The 21,857-nt window shown below is 39.1% G+C and overlaps 1 protein-coding gene and 1 long non-coding RNA gene across 15 annotated transcripts in view; one reads left to right on the top strand and one right to left on the bottom strand.

The window, feature by feature from the left end:
- Positions 1-21,857, top strand: part of ZBTB20 (zinc finger and BTB domain containing 20) — a 504,516-nt gene that overhangs the window by 370,819 nt on the left and 111,840 nt on the right. For all 14 annotated transcript variants that reach the window (XM_079973673.1, XM_079973666.1, XM_079973667.1 and 11 more), the window contains one exon: positions 7,795-7,928. The gene's annotated coding sequence lies outside the window, so the exon portion shown is untranslated. The remainder of the gene's footprint in view (positions 1-7,794; positions 7,929-21,857) is intronic.
- LOC307215228 overlaps positions 16,333-21,857 on the bottom strand; it is a 55,143-nt gene continuing 49,618 nt past the window's right edge. Inside the window, exon 3 of the long non-coding RNA XR_013838406.1 lies at positions 16,333-16,952. This is a non-coding gene — a long non-coding RNA (uncharacterized lncRNA). The remainder of the gene's footprint in view (positions 16,953-21,857) is intronic.

Genomic DNA, 21,857 nt, shown 5'->3' on the forward strand with positions numbered 1-21,857 from the left:
TTATTTTTATTCTGTGGATTTGAACCCCTCTCTCTCCATATAGATGTACACACGCACACACACAAACAAACACACACACACACAGAGAGAGCACAATATATTTTGGCTAGTATCATAAGATTGCAAAGTTGAGTAGCAATTCATTAACATGTTACATGGAATTATAGTAGCAAATGTCTACAGTTCTTCATGTTTTAAAACGTATCCAAGTATGTTCAATATATCTTGAACATTTACACACTCAAGAAAGGTTTCTTTTAATCAAAGTCATCCCCAATAATTAATTACTACTTTTGTTAAATCATTACTTTTAGTAGTTCACCAGAGCAAGTGGAAGCATGTATGTGGTCATCATTACTATCATAGTATGTGTAATTTTACATGTATGCAAAATGTGTGGGACTAGATTGGAAGTAATTACAGCAATTGTTTTGGGACACAAAGGATGGTTATCATTATCAGTGCTATTTTTCTTTTTGATTCAGTCCTCTGCTTAAAGAGGTGGTCTGTTACAGTCACATATGTGCTGTATGTGTTTATGTAATACAGATTTTGGCAGTCCCACATACTTAGTAGATGTTATTTCAGAAGGAATGTGTTATGTTTACAGAGGAGGTACAAAGGCAAGTTTGTCCTACAGTTACTGCTATAATTTTGGAGTAAGTTAATTGCAGCAATTGGAGTGAAACCAGATTCACGATGCAAACATAAAAGTGTTTTCTGATCTAGTCTTACCGTAGAGGACTCCATAGCTGAGCATGAAATATCTCAATAGAAAAAAAGAGAGTGTAGAAATCTTGGACACATCCAGTATTTCCTGAAACACAGTAGAAATTGTCCAACTTTTGGCAAATTATATCCTCTTTTAAAAAGTTAGCGTTTTCTTCCTTTATCTCCCCAATTTTTTTTCTGCATTTTTCCTTATTTTATTTGTTTACTGTGCATTCTTCTTTCTGTAAAGATTAAAATATAATTAAGCAAGTAATGAACACCTCTAATCTTTGTCATTTTCATAGAAAAAACCAACATGTCTGTACCTCCTGCATATCTTTTCTTAAGATATCCTTTTTGTTTTTGTTCTATAACGTGGTATGTGTCCATTTTGTGTCTGTATTCCCAGAGGTGGCAACAGGAGGGAGGGGTAGTCCATGCCAAAATCTACATAAGTCCCTTCAGTCTCTGCTAAGAGGCATCTTCTTCCAGAGCTATCTTTGCATCCAGAAGTACAGTGAAAGATGATAGTTCTTTTTTCTGAGATTCTTCATGGACCTGACCTAAGATACTAAGGCATTCACAGTACAGGAGAAAAGAGAAAGAGACGAGGGGGGAGGAAAGAAAATTAGGAAAGAAAAGCTCTTTGAGCAGAAACACACTGGCTCTTTCTTCCTGCAGGCAATCCGCTCCAGCTCCTGGCGACGTGTCCTGCACTATCAGATATCATATGACTCTTTAGTTGGACTCCCTTTAGCAGAATGGGCCTGTTAGAACTCTGTTTGTTTTCTTTTCTTTTCATTTCCTTTTCTCCTGTTCCCCTCCTGTTTTTATGTCTCTGTGTGCATTCTTTTTTCTCTCTGCTTTTTGTTCATATGCTTTACATAAAGACAGAGCATTAATTAATTCCACAGTCTGTTTTAAGTTAGCTACCCAAATTTCATTTAACGTAGAGTGTGTTGTTTATCCTTTTCTTGCATGCGTGTTCGTATGTGCATATATGACCCCTTTCATATCGTTTCTTTTCTTCCTTATGTAAAATGGTAGGTAGGAATTGTTTTTCTTAATCTGGAGTCAGAATGCTAGGATTTCTGTCAGCATATCCTTTGGATTTGTGAGTTAATTTACCCCTGTGTTACCTTGTTTATACGAACAAGTTATTCTCAAGAATAAGTTTTAAAATCTGTATACAGAAATATATGCACCCACATGAATTTCACTGGAAGTTCAGACAGATCCAGTTGGAATTTTTTACAGAGGAAACCAAGAGTAAGATAAGTAATGATTCAGATTAAGCTGAAAATTGTATGTAGCATTTAGCAATAATGTGTGGTAATGGAGGAGGAAAGACAATAGACAAGGTGAATGTTCCTAGTGGCAGTTCTTACAAATTCTCTGATATTACTATCAAGTGCTGTCTATGGGGAAGTGAAAAATCTCTAACCTTACTTCTTCTTCCTCCATTTCCAGACTTTCCAGGAAATTTGTTTAATGGTTTTCCCACAGCAGGTTGTAATCAGGGATCAGAAGTCAGGTGCATCACTATAAGTTTTGATGATGGACCTGCCTAATTACCTCCTATGACTTAAGGCATATGACCTGAGGGGACCCATAGCATTGATAAAATAGCAGCTTGGAATGCTGTCTTTGAAAGCACCTTCATCTTTAGCCTGCAGCCCTTTGCTTATTAGGATTAAGTCACACTGATATCAACTGGACTTACCTTTGAGTAAAGGTGCAGAGAACTGACTGTAAGGCTGCATGGTATGTAACAATCAGAAGGCATCTCAGGTCGTGGCCTCTTTGACATGGTGTAGCTACTTAATCCATTTTAGTTCTGAAGTTACTCTGGTTTTCATTAAATTCTCTAAACTTGACTTTTAATTTTCTACAATTTTCCAAACTTAAAATATTCCATGCTGTATTTTGTGAGGCAATTGTTTGCCTTAATATTGTGCGCCAAGATACGGTGTTGTATGCATTGTATCATTTAAATGTTTTTGTTCAAAGTTTTTGCTATATCCGATCTGCTCTTAAAGTACAAAATTCTGAGATTTGTCCACTTCAGATCTCACCTCAGCTCCAAACTTATGCATCCCAGTTCCCAGCCTCAACCCTTGAACTATGATAGATTAGTGTTATTCACTAATCTTGCCAGGCTGTTGTTAGGAATGCTGAGGTAATACAAGTGAAGCACTTCCATGAACTACATAAATGATAAGTATTTTATTATTTTAATTAGACACTGTCTAAAAATGAAGCATTCATTCACTGTAGTAGTGTTTTCATAGTCATAGTTCATGTCGCCTTTTATTTAGTAGCAACATACTATCTTACACAATTACAATCTCTTGTTCTTATTCTCAACAACTCTTTTTTAAAAAAATATGTTTCCCTTCCCGTCCCCCTCTCTCCCACATATGAATATAACTGGAGAAATTCTCTAACCGCGGAAGACATTTTCAAGGCTTTTTGCACTCTAGTTTCATTTTAAATATTTTATATTGGCTTGTTCTAACTGAGGAACGTGCAGTTTCATCCTGGTCAGAAAAACAGGGTTGGAAATTAGTGCTATAACTATTTTTGATAGCGCACAACTAATACGTATACTGTGTTGTACTTACTGGTTCCCACATTCACTAAGTCTCTTAGTAGTTATTGCTATTAAGTGTGTGTATATTTATTTGTCACTTTTGTCCCAGGTGATCAGGGTTTCCTGGGTTCCTAGCAATTCAACAGTGGCACTTTTTTGGGGATGGTACCTAATACATCGGATGCCAATTCCTCCAAAATGTAGGCTTGAACTTCGTAATCTGAAATATTTTTAATGCCTTTATGCAGGCAAATATTAACCTAGTGAATATGCTAATCAGTACAGGGATGGAAGGAAGGGAGAACGCTTAAAGCTTTTTACCATCTCAGAAGAAAATCTGTTCTGTCTAACAGGTTTAGATCAGGTGACTTTTTTTCCAGCAAACCGTGTTCTCAAGTAACTGTCTCTTTTCTAATGTCGAAAATCGGAGTCAAGGCGGAACTTTCAAAATGTGTACAATAAAACCTAGACATTGGGCCAAAGTGGTTATTTGTCGTCTCATCTGATGAATACATCATGCATGTTCAGGAGGTTATAGATGAAAAGGATAGCAGCTGCTTGTTGGAAGAGTGCAAGAACAAGGAGTACCGGTAACTTGCTTTCAGTAGGGCCAAATACATTTCCGGTATAATTTTAGTGGAGTTTAAAACGATATCTACGTAATGTGTGCTCCCATTTTATCTTAAAAAACCAAGCATAGCAGAGCCTGATGATTATTTAGATGGATGTTTGCCAAGGGGAAAACCAGCTTGTGTAACACGTGTGTCTTGGGTGCAACAGTGTTGCTTAAAGGCCACTAACAGGATAACTACTGAGAGGAGAAGCAGATTTTCCTTTAACATGATACGCTGCCCTGCTGCTTTCAGATGGCAGAGATTTGAAGTTTAATTTCTTGCTGAAATGGAATATCTGTATATAAGAATAACTTTTCATTTAGCGTTTGTTCACTTGGCTATCTATTTGTATGCAAAATGAGCCATAGCAAGCCTTGTAGTTTTATTTTGTATTGACCACACATACTTGTTTGTTGGCTTTCTTATCTTAGGTGTAGTAGCATTTCTTCCTAAGGCCCTCCCCCATTTTGTAATTTAGATTTTTGTTTATGATGATAAACTAGTGTGTCCTGGAAAAAAATCTCGTGATTGTTTCCTTTTCCATTTAAGATTAATATAACGAAAATCAGAATGTGAGATAATCATAGGTGTGCTTCTGTATTAAATAATTATGAGTATTTTCTAGTTTTTAAGTTTATTTTCAATTCGGGGATAAAAAATAGAATTCCGTGTAACTAACTTTTTCTTACTGCAGCTGTTTTGGCTTGCCACATTGCATATACCCATTTCTTTTTAATATCAGATGTAGCCTTCCTTAAATAAATCCTTTCCCTGTAATGCTTAACATTTTATATATTAGATCTCTTCAGAGCTGCTTGAGCTATAAGACCTCTAAAATCCAGATCCAAATCTTACAGTTTAAGCTCTTCTTTGGGTTGCATATCACACAGGTGGTTTTCTTGACCTTCTCCACCTCCCTCCCTCCCTTTAAGGATCTTAATTAAGATGTTGCAGTTAAGATATATTGCATAAGGGTTTGTGCTTGCTACTATTCACAATGAAATCAGAATTGTGAACTGAATTCGGTCCTTCCATTAAGAATTCTCTTGGCATTCCTCAAAGACTTGTTTTATGCTCAGTCGGCCTTTTAAAGTTCTGACCATATTAAGAGTAGAAAAGGAGCTAGTCTGTTAATGCAGTCTTTTCATTACCCTAGATAATAAAATTTCTCTGTGACCTGTTAATCTCTACTATGTATCCCAGAAAGCCTGCAGATCTAGCGTGAGAAACAATTTCTGCTCCTTCCCTACAGAAAATAAGTTCTGTAATTATTTTTCTGGCCAGAGAATCAGGAAATAGCAAAGAAAATTATGTGTATTTAGAAAGTTGCCAAAGTCTTTGCCTGTGAGGAGATCAAGTTGTTGGATTCTTTATAAGGAAAGAAATCCTCTGGTCTGTGAGTCCTCAGAATATCCTTAGTATTACAGTTTGTAGGGGGGAAATCCCCAGTACTAAACCTCAAGCAAGCAGAATCGGACAGATCGGTTGCAGCTTATACAACAAATATACCTGTCTAAGAAGTTAGTATCCACTTCACATACTCAGTTTTGCTTGGGTTAATAGTACAGTACATGGATTTTTATTTTTATTTTAATCATGACATTCATATCCTGCTCTTGAGTGAACTCTGAATTAAACAGAAGGCCAATATCTCATTTTTAAAAAATGAAAATCAGTTTTGGAAGTCTGTAGTTCTGAGCAGAAAAGTAGCAGGAAGCAATGGAATGTTTAACCTTTTTTGCAGCTTGCTGTTTTCCTTTGCCAAATCCTCCCTCCCAGTCACTTTCCCCCTCTCCCACCAGTAAGGTCCAACTTGCAGTTTCCCCACAGGCATTCTGGTTGGCTATTGTGAGAAGAGGATGCTGGAGTAGATGGGCTATTGGCCTGATCCAGCAGGCTGTTCTTATGTGTCAAATGCATATAAACACTGGGTATTGATACACATACCATTTTGTTCCCTACATGGAGTTTCCAGGGGGTGGGTTAAACCCTAAGCCCACAATCTGATTCTGCATCAGATGTTCCCAGACAATTTACGGATCAAATATTTTTTGCTTTATATTCATTACTGGTTTCAAAAGCTGATCCTATAAACATTTTGTAAAAACAGTAAAATCTATCAGGAAAGGTAGATTAAAAATAGTATGTGAAGAAGTATGGCAGAAATAGGCCATCATTGATCATTAAGTGAGTCTACTTATCCTTGTCCCCCAACGCCAAACAAGAATTTCACAGTGTTGAAAATCTTATATATAGAAATATATTGTAGCATACAACTATGACATCCTGTTTTGAGCAAGCAAATTGATCCGTCTCAAGCTCATAGGAGCCAACTCCTAATAAAATATTTGAGGGGGCTGCCCCCCAAAAGTTAATAGGCCTTGCCATTCAAATGTTGTGCCTGTTCCACGTCTTGTGACCGGTTATGCAGGACAGGGCTTACCTGCTCCCACAATAGTTTATGCAAGCTGGCACCTCTGCTCAGGGTAGAATCTAGATTGAGTGATCTCTCTTAAATATATGGAATGTACATCAACTTGGAATCACATACATTGTGATGAACCTGATTTTTCTGCCTCAAGTCACCACCTTACAGGGGGTGACTCTCAATCCTAGCTGCTCAGAAAGTATAGCTTGATTACATAAGGCTGCATGTTTGCATCACGGGTTTTGCATTATATTTTTCAGGTGTACATCAAATATGTTTTAAGTATATGTTAGAAACATGGTGTATAAAACTGTAAATTATGTAATTTCAGTTAGTTGGGACACATAATTATATCTCGTTTAAATGCAAATTAGAGTGTGTATTTTGATGTACCATTGCATTTTGTTCTATACATTCTTTCGGAAGAGCCAATTGCATAAGCTTTCCTCTTTTTTTCTCTGCCTAAACCTTGAGTGACGATAACTGGGCACTGTTAAAATACTGCTACTTCCTTCCCTACTCTGGAATTTGCTATATTTTATTAAGGAACACATTAATGTTATTAATTTTATTAAGGAACACATTAATTAAGGAACTTGAATGTGCAGGAAGAAAAGAACATGGACATACATTTATAGATTATAGAAAAAACATTTTGACATCCTCAAGACACTTCAGTAATTAACGGTAATATTCAGTTTTATAGCATCATCTCCAGTCATACAGTGTCAGGATGTTCAATAAAAATTGACTAACAGAGACTTACTATATCACTTTGCTATTAGCATTATTTTGTGCTTTTTAAGATCTATATGTAACCACTGGAAAATAGTTAAGTCATTCTGGATTGCAGTGTCACCAGTATGCTGATGACACCAGATTCTGTCTTTCTTCTCTGTCAAGTGCAGAAGCAGTTGTAGGTTCCCTGAGCAAATGCCTAGATTGTCTGATGGCTAATGAATTGGAAATTAATACAGACTGGACAGATGTATTAAGCCAATTTGGAGCCATGGTTTTGTCTTTCTTTGGTAGGGTTATACTGCCCCTAAAGGGCAAGGTTTGCTTTTTGGATACTACTTTAGCCTACATTTCTGGTGAAATCCCTGATACAGTGAATAAAAATGCTTTCTACCCGCTTTGGCTAATGAGCTAGCTGCAGTTGCTTCCATCACATAGGCCCAAATCACCCATCATTTTGAAACAACCAAACCTGCACTGACTGCCTGTTTTTATCTCAGCCAAGTTCAAAGTACTGATGAGGTGTGGTCTTTTTTTAAGATTTAAAAGTCCTGTATAAATTGGGGTAGAGGTGGCTAATCTGTGATGCTCCAGTTTTATTATCAGATACTTGCAGGTGTATAAGCCACTTCGTGTGCTATGTGGATATACAGAAAGTGCCATATAAATAGTTGCATTAATTAATTAATTGTTGTTGTTGTTTTTTACAGACAAGCAAGTGTCTTCACACAATTTTGCTGAAGGTCCATGTTGACCAAGACTGCATAAGAACAGAGAGCAGACTTTGCACAGCCTGCATCCAGAGCACTTGCTCTCATCACGAGGCCACACCGCTTCCTCAAATGTAAGTTGGTATTAACACATTGTTTATGTTTTAAGAACATTGATTGAGCTAAATGTAGATTAGCTGATATTATATCCACATCTTGGTTTGCATGTATTCCTTGTTATTTATTCCTTATGACATCTTTCTAAAGCACACTGGATGCAGGTGATAATTTCCCATGCAGTGAAAGTGTCATAATTTGACTTTGCTTAAATCTTGGGAAGATGAGTCGGCCAAGATAGGGCCAAGGCCAGATTCTGTTTAGGAGTGCAGTAGATTTTGTTTGTTTTGTCCATTTGTTTGTTTGAGGTTTTTATTGATTGTGTTTATTGTTATTGGTTTTAGTATTCCAGTTGTGTTTCTAAGTTGCTTTGAATCATTTCTATGGGTAAAGCAATGAATAATAATAAATGTGAATTTCATCTTCAGACTGTGTGCCGAAGAATTATGCACTATGTGAAACCAACTCCGTAGTGCACTAAATATCACATACTACATAATTTCACACACTACATAATTTCATTATGGGATGACACTTCCATATTTGGGAAATAGTAGGTGGTCTATGAATAATAAATAATACAATTCAACTACCACACATAGACGCATTGCATTGTGTTGCACGTCCTTGTCCTTGGGACCTATGTATTGTATATACAGAGCTGATACATATGTGTCTTGTAATGGGATATTTTTACATCAGCATGTCAAAACCCAGTTTTTATTCTTCTCATGAAGAAACTCCAGTTTCAGAGCAAGCAAAGCTACATGTAGGCTGGAAAAGTGGGCTGCAACAATATCATTGTCCCTTCACATACTTCAATCAATCTTCTGTAAGGGCAGGAAGAATTTGCGGTAGCTAGAAGTGTCTAGACTTGCAGAATATTTCTATGTACTTAGCTTGTATGGGGTGTGTTTGTGTGTGTGTGTGTGTGTGTGTGTGTGAAATACACCCACAAATTCACCCACACAATATAAGACTGGCAAAGTCTGAGTACTGACCAGAATAGTACAAGCAGTGCCCCGATTTTTGTTAAATTGTATTTTGTAATTGTATAAAACTTTTTTTTTGGGGGGGGGGAGTGTTGCTTGTCATTCCTCCTTCCGACTCTGGAGTGTTCATCTCCCTTTTTGGTGAAGAAGTGAAAATGCTTTTGTTATGTTGACAGTCACCTCTCCCCTTTTGTAGAATTACTTTTCTGTAGTGATGTAGAAAATGAAACTACTTTTCACTACTTTTAGCATGCAGTAGTTACATTTCATTTACTCAATGCTAAAGGTCACTGGCTATTGCAAGACAGATGCTCTACCACTGAGCTATGGCCCTTAACTTCATTGTTAACTGATTTGTGTGGTTGTACAATGGACAAGCAAGAGAAGGTAACCTCAGGTGGGTTTGCATATGTAACATTTACCAGGGCAAGAGGACGACAGAATGGGACAAAGGAGTTTAAAGTTGGTCACAATCAGCTCAGCTTAGATGCAGCAATTGTGATTTGATGATAATTGTAAAATTATAGTTCAGATATACTTGGGTGTGTACATCAGCAGTATATGAATAGGCGAGTCTTCAGTTCAGGCCATGGTTTTTATGAGTAATGCAGGGCTATGCCGATTTCAAGCTTGGTTTTATTCAGACACCACAGTTTCTGAGGTGGTTGTTATATCCTTGTAGCAGTAGTGCAGACAAGCCTCAAGATTATTCTACAAAATGAGAGTGCCTGTGAAAATGTAGACTATTAATATTAAAAAGGATGCAATGTCCAGCCACTTAAATGCTCCTTCCAATGGCAATGACTATATTTTTAAAAATAAGGCTTTTCTGGGGCATTATCACTTGTAAATTGTATCGTACCAAAGCTTTCCAAGCACTAGCCTTTGCAAATATACGTTTAAGCGTGTTGTTGGCAGATTGTTGGCATCCATCTATCTCGAGAGACAATGACGTGCACCTGTGGAGGTGACATCAGAGGTGGATGTAGGGGACCGCCTCAGAGGTAGCATAGGGGGCACTGCAATTGTTATTTAGAATGGAGCACGAGAGGTTGGGGGTGCTGAATTTTGACATTGCACAGGGTGCCGCTGAAATTTGATACCCCAAGGTCCATCACTCGTGAAGTCAAGCCACTGTGTTAGCAGCAACGAAGTGACCTCCCTGGGGCGCAAGCCTGGGCAGTCTGTATGGAGGTCCTGGATTGTCCAGGAGACAAGGCCCCCCTTGGGTTCATTGATGTGGTCCAAAGGAAAGCAGAGCAATATGTTTGGCACCAACTGGCTGGAAGCAAGTGTACAAGGTGCCATCCAACCATCTTAGGGACTTCATTCCTGATTTGTGTAGGGTTTACTCCTTAGCCTTTTCTTCTCCACTGCAAGACAGCAGAGGTTTAGGACCAGAGTTTCCCTGCTCCTTGATGGACCACCTTCCCAGCTTGGCAAGCCCCATTTGCCCCTCTCTTCCTTCTACAGCATGTGCAGTAACTGCTCTCTTGACTGTTGGACCCACTATTTGTCTCTTTTGCTCAATCCGCCACAGCCTGTCTTTGCATGTAGGGGAAGACCCTAACTCACTGAGGGTTTGAGACCCATCGGCTCACTTGGTTTAGCCAGCCAGTCAGCCATTCCTAGAATCTGGCACAGGAGCCACAGGTGAGAGTGTGGCACTAGGAGCCACAGGTGAGAGCTGAGTGCAGGGTGGGGACCTAAGGTGGACAAACTGTCTCAGAGGGAGCATGACGTGTGTCCCACCAGAGGTACTATCCCTCCCTTTTAACGTGTAACACTTTAATAGTTAATGCATCGGATGTTCTAACCATGGCTCTGAATGTTAACCATGGAGTTGTATTATGTTTGCAGAATCATTATCAGGGCTTGCTTTTAACCAAGGTTTGAAGTTAGAGCAGGAGTGCAGTCTGCTGCCAATCTATTAATTATAGTTAAGAGATTGCCCTGGCGCAAACATATTGGTTCCAATCTGTACATTTGCTTTGTTTTTCTTCATCTTTATTGTTTCATCATTAGAAAACTTAGAACAGATTTTCCCTTTAATTAGATATTCATAGCAACTGCATTTTCAGGGTTGCCCCCCATTTTGAAATAAAATAGTGTTGCAGTGAAGCATTTTTAAAAATGCGATCTCACAAACTTGCCTTAAGTCCCTTTAGACCACTTTGCAGACTACTGCTATGCTCAGTGTGTTTGCTATTGCCCAGTTTTGATCACAGTTGGATTTACAGTGAATTAAATATAGTGGATAAAAATACAAAAGAACTAGAAGAGAGGAAGAGCTCTAGGTGAGTTATCTGAAGTTTAACATGGCATATTAGCCGTTCTTTCCAATATTTATGAGTTGCCTATCTGGCAGAACAACGAAGGCGACTTACAGCTATAATACAAATACAAAACAAAAACAAAACAAGAAAGAGAACTGGTCTGGGATATGGACATATATCAGGAAGCACACTACTTGATAAATACCACGTGCTTTCATTGTTGGCAACAGTTCATAACCCACCTGGCACTGAGCACCCATCTAAATTTCAGAGTTGTGGAAGGTTGATTCGAAAGGAAGAATTAAGACGACAAGCAGCATGCTTTAACCTGTATCATTCAATTCAGGCTAGAAAGGAAGAAAAAAATTCTTGCTAACTGAAGTAAGTGATGGTTGGGGTGGAGAACATTGAGCCAAGGAAAAAGTGGAGGAAGAAATAATGGTACATCTTTAAATGTGTGGCTATTCAGACTAAGTTTATGTACACAGCATACCATAAAACAGAAGTTCTGTGTTTATGAGGCTGTGGTGGTGGTATTTTTTTCCTATTCTAATGATTGTGTTTGGCTCAATTGATAACAGTTTAATGACACTTTGACTATGTCAGAGTAATAGTAATGCTCTGAAAACATTAAAGTGTTGTAGATCTGTATCTGTAGGAGTGCACTTGCTGCTACTACTGTTTCTGGGAGGTGGCTGAATCATCCTGATGGCATTCAACAGGAACCAGCTGCTGAGAATATTAAAATGCAAGCATTTATTCCTCCAGAGAGACAGTAACATCTGCAAAGTTTTCCTGTCTTGATAATCCCACAGAGCATTCTGTAGTAGTCTTAACTTTACTGTGTCTTTCTTTATGAATTCTCTTTGGAATCTTTGTAGTCTTCAGGATCTGCATAGGGGACTGTTAGACCTATGTATATCTCTGTGCCTGAGATTAAAAATAAAACAGTTTTGGAAAGAATGTATATGCAACTTCTCTACAACTATCTTATTGGTGTAGAATAGAAAATGTGTTCTTTCTTGTACGATGAGTCACTTTCATCACCAGAATTTGAAGTTGATGGAAGGATGAAGGAGCTACAAAAGATGCTTCTAGAGATTCCATTTCAAGTATATTTGAAATCCATAACAAATTTTTAGAATCTACTTAAAAATTATATCAGATTCATGCTCCTCATTGTGATCTTAAACGTGGGTGTAGTTCTTCCATGACCAACATCCAGCCCTTTTATTAATCCCTTTCTTCTCTCACAAAATGCATTCCACTCATTCAAGCTATTCACCGGGTTTCTGCACAACTATCTGCTATTGTATTTATGTTTGTGTTTTGCATACTTTGCCTGGTTTCCTACACTGTGGCTGCAATCCAGCTAAAGTTGATTATGACTCAATCTCATTGAAAGAAATAGAACAGGTTGCTTGCAATTAGGGCAGCTTTTATTGCTTTCAGTGGGACTTAAGTGCCAACCACCTTTAGCTAGATTGGTGCCACCATGCAGAAAGAAATCCAGCAAAAGTGTGTGCCTGCGCACATAAGTAAACAGAATAGCAGAGGACCATGAGAATTACTTGAATTAGTAGAATGCAGGCTATGAGAAATGAGAGGGATTAGTAGGTGAAGGATTTGATGTGGGTCATGATAGGGCTACACAGATTATCAAGGTCAGGAGGCACGCGAATCTGATGCAAAAAGCAACAGCAAAATTAATCCAGGAACTGCAAAAGAAATATGTAGTTCTTATGCTAAAACATATGGGAATATACTTCTTTAACATGTTTCCTGAACTAGAATCTTCAGGAAAATTCATTTTAATGGTTCTCTCCCTAATTTTTGAAAAATGAAGGAGAGGAGGAGATGGAGATCATACATTTTTCCTTCCTCTTCCTGTGGAATTGTGATGCAGTTGGGGTAGGAGGGGCATGTCATTGTCAGTTTTTAAATTACCCAGAACTCTGGAATAGGCAGGCTAAAAAGAAGCTCCAGATGAATAATGAAATATCTGGAATCACTTCAGTTACATTGGCTAATTATAATATTTTTAATGCATTATGACACCAGACCAGTTGGCAGTGAAGGCAGCAAAAAAGGCATATTTTCCTGCCTCCATTGCATCCTCATTGTGCCATCCAGCAGTGCTTTTCCAGGTAGTGCGAGGCCTTTTACAGTATGGCCCAAAGGAGGAGGTGACAGAACTGACAGCATGCTTGCAAAGCCTTTTGTTTACCAAGCATTTTGAGGATAAAATTCCTTGCATCTACTTGGGCCTTGACTTCACTTTTACAGCAGATGAATCGTGAGAGGTGTCCAGAGCACTGTCTAGTCCTGTAATGTTGGATGAGTTTCAGTTAGTAAGGCTCAAAGACATGGACAAGGTGCTTCAATCGGTCAGGGTGATCGCTTTTTTCTCTTGACCCTTACCCATCTTGGCTGATAAAAACTAGCAGGGAGGGGACAACTGTCTGGGCCCAGGACATGAGTAATACCTCTTTATGTGAGGGGGTGATCCTGGCCCACTTGGCACTTGAGCCTCAGGTGCTCTCGGTGGCGTGGAGTGCCTTCCAGCAGCTTCAGCTGGTGGCCCACCTGCTCCCCTACCTGGACAGGGATTACCTAACTTCTGTTGTCTGTGCTCTGGTAACCTCTAGGTTAGATTACCGCTACATGGAGCTGCCTCTGAATAATAATAATAATAATAATAATTTATTATTTATACCCCGCCCATCTGGCTGAGTTTCCCCAGCCACTCTGGGCGGCTCCCAATCAGTGTTAAAAACAATACAGCAAGGAAGACAGCAAGGAAACTTCAGCTGGTGAAGTAGCCACGTTGCTCACCAGGGCAAGGTGGTTTAAACATATTACACTGATCCTGGCCTGATTTCATCGGCTGCCAGTTAGTTTGCGGGCCCAATTCAAAGTGCTGGTTTTGACCCGTAAAGCCTTAAATGGTTCAGGACCACAATACCTCAAGGACCACCTCTCCCCATATGAACTAACCTGGACCATGTGATCAGCATCTGAGGTACTCCTTCATATGCCTCCTCCACGGGAGGTCTGGAGGACGGCAACTTGAGAACAGGTCTTTTCTGCAGTAGCTCCCTGCTTGTGGAACACTCTCCCCAGGGAGGCTCACTTCACAGCTTCATTACATATATTTAGGCACCAGGCAAAAACATTCCTCTTCTCCTAGGCCTTTGGCTAATTAAACAATCTATGCCTTTGTTTTGTTTTGAACTGCCCTGTGATCCTCAGCTGAAGGGTGGTATAGAAATGTTGTCATTGTCGTCATCATCATCAACAACAGCAGTCCCTAAGACATTAGGTATTTCTGACACAGACAAGGGGAGGTGACTTCTAATAATTTAATGAACTAATGTTGGGGTAATTAAAATGGTATGAAAGAACTCCTAAGGATTTAAAAGGTGGCTTGTCAACTTATACCTGAGACATAATCAGAAAACATGAGAAATGCTGTTTTTTGTCCTTGGTATAAAACTATCCATGGAGAAGGGTGAACTCAACTCAGTTTCCTAGTCTTCTGTTGGCCTATTGAGGACTCTTGGGGTCTGGTGGAGGGTTATGAAACTTTAGCTTTTACTAAGCCAACTTCCCCAGACCATTCTTCGTCCAGGTGTCACACTGCTAGGAACATAGGGAGCTGCCGTACACCCAAGTCAGACCATTCATTCATCTAGCTCTTTTATTTTCAACCCTGACTCCCTAGAGCTTCAGACAGGAGTGTTTCCCAGTCCTATTTGGAGACGTGTGAGAGTAAACTTGGGACCTTTTGCATGCAAAGCATGTTCTCTCGCATTGAGTTATAGCCTTCCGTACTAGCCCCCAAAATAGAAAGGCACTGAATTTATGTTAGGATTGGGATATAACAAGTCAAAAAAAGCTGCGACCTATTAGGGGATACCTGTTGCCCTCAAAATGTTCTTGGATTACAGCTCACATTAGCCTTGACTGTTGACCATTCTGGATGGGGTTGATATGAGTGGAAGTCCAGTGACATATGGAGGGCCACAGGAGGCTTACACCGTATAAAAACTTAAAATCTTATAAGATAGAAAACAATGCATCTGTAATAATAGCAGCAGTAAAACTTTTCGCTTCTCCTAATCCAATTCTATCAGCCAGCCAGCTCAATAAAAATAGACACCCTCACTAAAAGCAGACATAAATAAAAATGTTTTTAGAACCTGCTTATATTATAGCGAGGAGAGGGCTTATTTTGCTAAGTATTTTAAAGCATTAATGTTATGAGACCAATGAAGATCATCATCAACCAAATTGATATTTATGCTGATTTCATAAAATTAATTATGTAACTTGTGAAACTGATATATACTTCAGTAAAAAATATTTTCTTATTTATTATATTTTTGTTCCACCCTTCCTCCATGGAGCTCGGGGAGATAGAAGTACATAGTATATCTCTCCCCCCCCCCCCGCCCCCCAAATTCTACCCTCACAATAATCCTGTGATATAGATTAGGCTTAGTTAGTATGTGTGACCTGTCTGATGTCATCTAATGAGGTTTATGGCTCACTGTGGATTTAAACCTGGGTCCCTGTGATCCTAGTCAACTCAGTACCCAATAGGCAGTGTCCTTACCACCAATGGCAGCATGCATTCCTGCAGTTCCTGTAATTGCAGTAAGTAGTCAGTGGAAAAAGTTTAATTACAATACTTGTTCTTCCCTGAGAGCTGCAGGGCTAGATTTAACAAATTACACCATAATAAAAATTTAAAAGTATTTTTTTAATCCAATCAGTGGCATTGGTAGAATATTTGATAATAATAATCAGTTTACAACAATACCTGTACTTGCACACCACAGTAGACTGTAGCTAATGGCTTAACTTTACGGTAAATGCAGAGACCACTCTCTCATGTTCCTTTTCTCCTCTGTCACAAGTAGAAGCAACAAATCATGATCCAATGGGTTAGTGATATATGTGAACTGGGGGTTGTATTTTGTTTTGCTCCAGACAAAGTACTATAGGAAGTCAAAAACAAGCACTGAATTCACATTGTGTTTTTTTTCTGGAGCAAAACAAACCATGATCTCTGGTTCATCCAAAGTACTAAGACGGGGATCATGCATTTTCTTTCTTTCTTTCTTTCTTTCTTTCTTTCTTTCTTTCTTTCTTTCTTTCTTTCTCAAAGTGGGAGCCCTCTGCATGTTTTTGGTAAATGAGTGGTTTATGGTAATCTATAATAAACTAAACATAATGAACAAAATAATTCACATATCCTGGGACCATGTGGAACCTATTTCTTCTGTTGCTCATACAACGTGATTGTTGCCTTAGTGCTTTGCTTGTCTCAAAGATGAGGTATGCAGTTTGTCTTGTGAGGTAAGATGTTCTACTCTGCTGAGAAAACCACCTTTCCACCTGCCATGATTCTAGACTAGCTCTATTGTACTTTCCTAGTAACCATCAAGGCAGTCAAACCAGCTGCACCCTACCACGACTGGCTGTATTTCCTTATATAAGGAAACAGAAAGATACTGCTACCAGGCTGATCAGCAGCTATGTTAGCTCTGCATTTCTCACCCTTTCTCTGCTGGCCTTCAACTGCCGCTTTAGATTTGAACTCTTTGCTTATCTTTGGATTTATTTTGTCAGCTAGCTTTGGCAGTGTGCTTCTGACTTACCTGCTCGAAGTACTTGACTCCTTTCATGCCCAGCCTTTGCCCCACTAGTCTGCTCAGGTTTGATCTTCTCTCTGCACTGACTTGGAGCTCTTGAAGGAATACCAGTCCTGCAAGGGTTAATCAAATACCACTATGCTAAAGCTGTTGTATTTAGAGACAAACTCCCCTTGACCTAGAATAGGTACAGGCAACTGCAGGATTCCAATACATTTAAAACCAGGAATCGGTCAGCAGGAGGTTAGATAGAATTTTACATTTCACTAATGTAATGCAATGAATTAAAGCTGCCAATTAAAATCCAAACTAAACCACCAAGTGTGTTTGGAGTTAATCCTTTTTTGCTTTTCCCCAATCACATCTCCAGCACAGTCTGTGGATTGTTTCTGATCTACATCACTGTACATTGAGAATCGCACCCAGTTTTCATTTGGGGTATTTGTTTTGCATAACCTGAAAAGCAAAGCTGTTGCCATGCAAACGGCACAATTTTGGGAGCTCCCATTTACATTAAACCCATTCTTGCTTCTACCTTGGGTTATTCAGAGACACAGTACTGTAGCTGTGCAACAGCTGTAGTACCTGATAGGATGTCAAGCAGTCAAGGTTTTGACAACATCTTAAATCCACAAAGACAGAGCTGCAATCCTCTCTTTGCAAAGTTTATTGATAGCCTCTCTTAGAATGTGACAGAGTAGGGAAAGTTGTTGTAGAACATTTTGGTTCTAACCAGCAGTCACTTCAATGTCATTCTTGATTTCTGTCTATCTTTATAAAGAACTGTCAGCAACTGTTTTACGCCTCAAAAATTGTTTTATTTGCAAGATTTAAAATTTGTAAATTAAATCTGTGGTCACCTAAGAAACTGGTTTATTCCGGTCTCTTACACATGGCAGGCAAGAACTCCTATAAGTTCTTCTGGTTCCTGGTACTGAAAAGGATTGGATTTATTTTCAGAGAGAAATATGGATATGTTAGACGATGGTAATTTGGAAAGGGCAGCAAAGCTGTGCCTGTAGATGAAAATGGAGTCTGTGGATAAGAATGTAGGCTGGGCTGTGTTCAAGGAGTCTCTATCTCCTACCTACCTGAAGTTGTGTTTTCTTACTTGCAGAGTGGAGAAACAGTGCATAGGATGTTATTTTCTGTCAAAATTCACAACTACATGGTTCATTATACAGTTGTACCTTGGAAGTGAAACGGAATCCGTTCCGGAAGTCCATTTGACTTCCAAAATGTTCAGAAACCAAAGCACGGCTTCTGATTGGCTGCAGGAAGTTCCTGCAGCCAATCAGAAGCTGCAGAAGCCCTGTCGGATGTTTGGCTTCCAAAAATAGTTTGCAAACCGGAACATTCACCTCCAGGTTTGGGAGCCAAAACATTTGGTAACTAAGCTGACTTCCAAGGTACGACTGTATTAATTTACCAAGGTATGGCTGTATTAATTTATCCTACTCATATTGTTCACCTGTATTGAGTGTCATTGCCCTCAGAATTTCTTCTGCAATACAAAATGTTTAAAAAGACACTTCACATAGGTGGCCAGCATTCATTAGACCATGCAGCCAAAACTAGATGCTTTGTAGGCACATCCAAAGACTGTTTCCTTTTAACTCTTCACTCTGCTGAATATCTGATAGATTTCTGTAAACTATATGACTAGACTACCAGATCAAGCAGCCTTTTGTTCAGTGTAGTTATCCTCTCTATTTGGGTGAATTCTCTTGATTAGTGTATTGCAAAAAAAAAATAAAATTGTGTAGTGGTGGTTCCATATCCAGATCAAAAATTATTTCTTGTTTGTTGGTGTTTGTTTTAGTAGTGCTGGGGAACTCCTCCCCCCCCTTTTCTTTTTTTTTACAGTGTCTGGCCTTGTGGGGTGAAGTAGGATGCTTGAAACAGAACTACAGTTCAAAGGGAGCCATGCAATAATGAACACGCAATATCAGCATACATGTACCAACATTATAAACCGGAAGAAAGCTGTTGGAAAACAGATTGGTTTTTCTTTCCAAGAAAGCTCATAATTGCCAGTCCAATTCTAAATCTGTGCTGTGCTTCTCCTGCATCGATAGAGAAGACCACAGAGCAGGGCAGGTCAGTTGCTACTGCACAGGATAGCTCATAATTAGTAACAAGGGTTGGAAGTGAACTGAAGCTTTTAGAGCCTCTGGCTCCAGTTTACTCTTCTCATGCTCTGCCCCCCTGGAGAAGTAGCACTTCTTAAAGGGACATTCCTCTGCCCTAGGCACTTCTCCTGTGCACCGTAGCCTTCTGGTGTGTGCATACTCTATATTGTTGGACTGCTGAGGTAGTGTGGGAAACACTGCATTTCTCAGCAATTGATGAGGTCCTGACTTGGGTTTCTGACCTCTTTCAGTATGTTCATTCCCTGCAAAAATGTGACATAAACCTTTAGCATAGAGCTTTCAAAACTTCTCATGTTGGTGACACACCTTTTAGCCATCCATCATTTCGCGGCACAGTAATTCAGTTTTACTAGCAAACCAGATGTTAAACTGACCCCTTGCAAGAGATATGGACACATATCGTGTGACACACTGCAGCCAACACACTAATGTTTGGGAAGTTTGGAAAGCTCTGCTTTAGCATGTTCTAGCCTTCCTCTTCTTCTTCTTCTTCTTCTTCTTCTTCTTCTTCTTCTTCTTCTTCTTCTTCTCCTCCTCCTCCTCCTCCTCCTCCTTCTTCTTCTTTGAATTTATAGCCCACCTTTTTATCCAAGCATGTTCTAGCCTTTCTTCTTCTTCTTCTTCTTCTTCTTCTTCTTCTTCTTCTTCTTCTTCTTCTTCTTCTTCTTCTTATCTATAGCCCACCTTTTTATCCAAGGAGGTGAATGTGATGTACATGGTTCTTTCTCCTCCTCCTCATTTAATCCCCACAACAACCATATGTCCACTAACAACCCAAATCCAGATCATGGGAAAGATTCTCATGAAACAGAAGGAAACATGTAAACCCACACATGCAAATACAGTGGTACCTCGGGTTAAGTACTTAATTCGTTCCGGAGGTCCGTACTTAACCTGAAACTGTTCTTAAACTGAAGCACCACTTTAGGTAATGGGGCCTCCCACTGCTGTCGTGCCGCCGGAGCACGATTTCTGTTCTCATCCTGAAGCAAAGTTCTTAACCTGAAGCACTATTTCTGGGTTAGCGGAGTCTGTAACCTGAAGCATATGTAACCTGAAGCGTATGTAACCCGAGGTACCACTGTAATGTGTGGGTGCCCCTCTGTTAGTCTGGAGAGTCAGCAAATTAGTACCCAGGATGCTCTAATGAGGTACCTGACTTCCCCCGTATTCCCTCTAATTTTGGGCTGGAGGGTGATGGTTGCTTGCTTTCTTTGCTGTGTCAGATGGAAATATTTAGAGTGTTCACTTGTAATATTTAAACTGCTAGTCTAGAGGAACAGTAACAAATATTTAAAACGTGATTCTCCAGACTTCTTCCATATTCTGTCAATATAAATCTTCAGTATCCAGAGATACACATTCAGATCTCCCGCCTTGCTCTCACACACAAATACACACACCAGCCAGCAAAGAGAAATGCGGGTGCAGTTGCAACAAGCGTTATGAATGAAGTCATAGCTCAGGGCTACGATAATAAATTCCATCCTGGAGAAGGAAAGAGGAAGCTGCCAGAGCATCAAGTGAGTGGAAAATAAATGAAACAGTAGCAGTTTGGTCACAGGACATTTTACACCTTTATATTCTTGGAGTGCTGTTTTCATATGGGGAAGACAGGGAACCTAAACTGAAATTATGTTGCATATATCATTTCATTTGACGCCATTATATCTTTTTGGTTTTTGGTTTATAAATAAGCAGGAGTTTGCAACACTGGTGCAATATTGTAGGCATGCGTATAGGAATTGTTTGTTACATTTGCATCCCACTCTTCCTCCAGCTCAGGGTGATGCTTTAGCCTCACAACAACTTTTCCAGTCTCCCTTTTTGTGTCCTCTCCAAGATCTCCTATTTCCTAAAATTTCAGAAATCAGATATAAACAGGTCCCTTTGTAAATCAATAAAATATGTTTCACAAAGAAACATCCCTCATTTATTTTTCTTTTGTTGGGTCTATTCGCTTACTAAATTTGCAAAAATTTAGTGAATTGTTACAAATCAGACTCTCAGTCAGTAGTGCGAATTAGCAAGATTGTGTTGTCCATCCAGATTTTGTGAAGAATATTATACTAATGGGAATAACATGATCTGAAGCACATTTATGATTTGTGCCAGAAGCAAGGGTCACAACAGATAATCCAAAGGATTATTCTGTGATATGATGTTATTATTCTCGTCACTGTTTTCTCAAATTGTGTACTCACATAATAGGTCATGACCCTTTTTATAGATCCTCCACTGAGGATCTATTGCCAGTATATGAATAAGTTCCCAAATAAAGTAAATGGGGTAACAGAATTGAGTGACATGTGGTAGGCATGTTAGTAAAGTAAACTGCATGCCACACACCTGCTTTTTTGGCTGTGCCATGCCACAAGTTAGCATTTTGGATGAGCAATTTCCGTTCTGTTGTTTTCTTTCAACACATGGTGTTCAAAACACTTAATAGAAAACTGTGTCCATTTGCTTATCCCAGAAGTGTGTAGTTTCTGCTGATTCTGCCAGATTAACATACACACATACATGCAGGGGGCATTTTAGTTGAAACTTAGAGCTATAACTTCTCATTTAAAATCAAAATGTAATGTCTGAAAGAAAATAACTATGATTCCATTTAACTTATAATCACATGGCACAAATTCCCATCTTTTGGAAACATTAGGGTGTTTTTTTTAAAGAAAGAAATGTAATTAGCTTATATAGAGATGTCTCTAATAAAAAAAATAGCATAATATTCACCTTTTAAAAATAGACCTTTACAATTGCTAAACACTTGGACAAACATGTATTTCAATTTTTCACCAGGCTGCACTTTTTCATTATTCTATTTCAATCAGGGTTTATTTATATTCTTGACCAGTGGTA

This window comes from Podarcis cretensis (assembly GCF_951804945.1).
Source record: "Podarcis cretensis genome assembly, chromosome: 4".
NCBI classification, from domain to species: domain Eukaryota; kingdom Metazoa; phylum Chordata; class Lepidosauria; order Squamata; family Lacertidae; genus Podarcis; species Podarcis cretensis.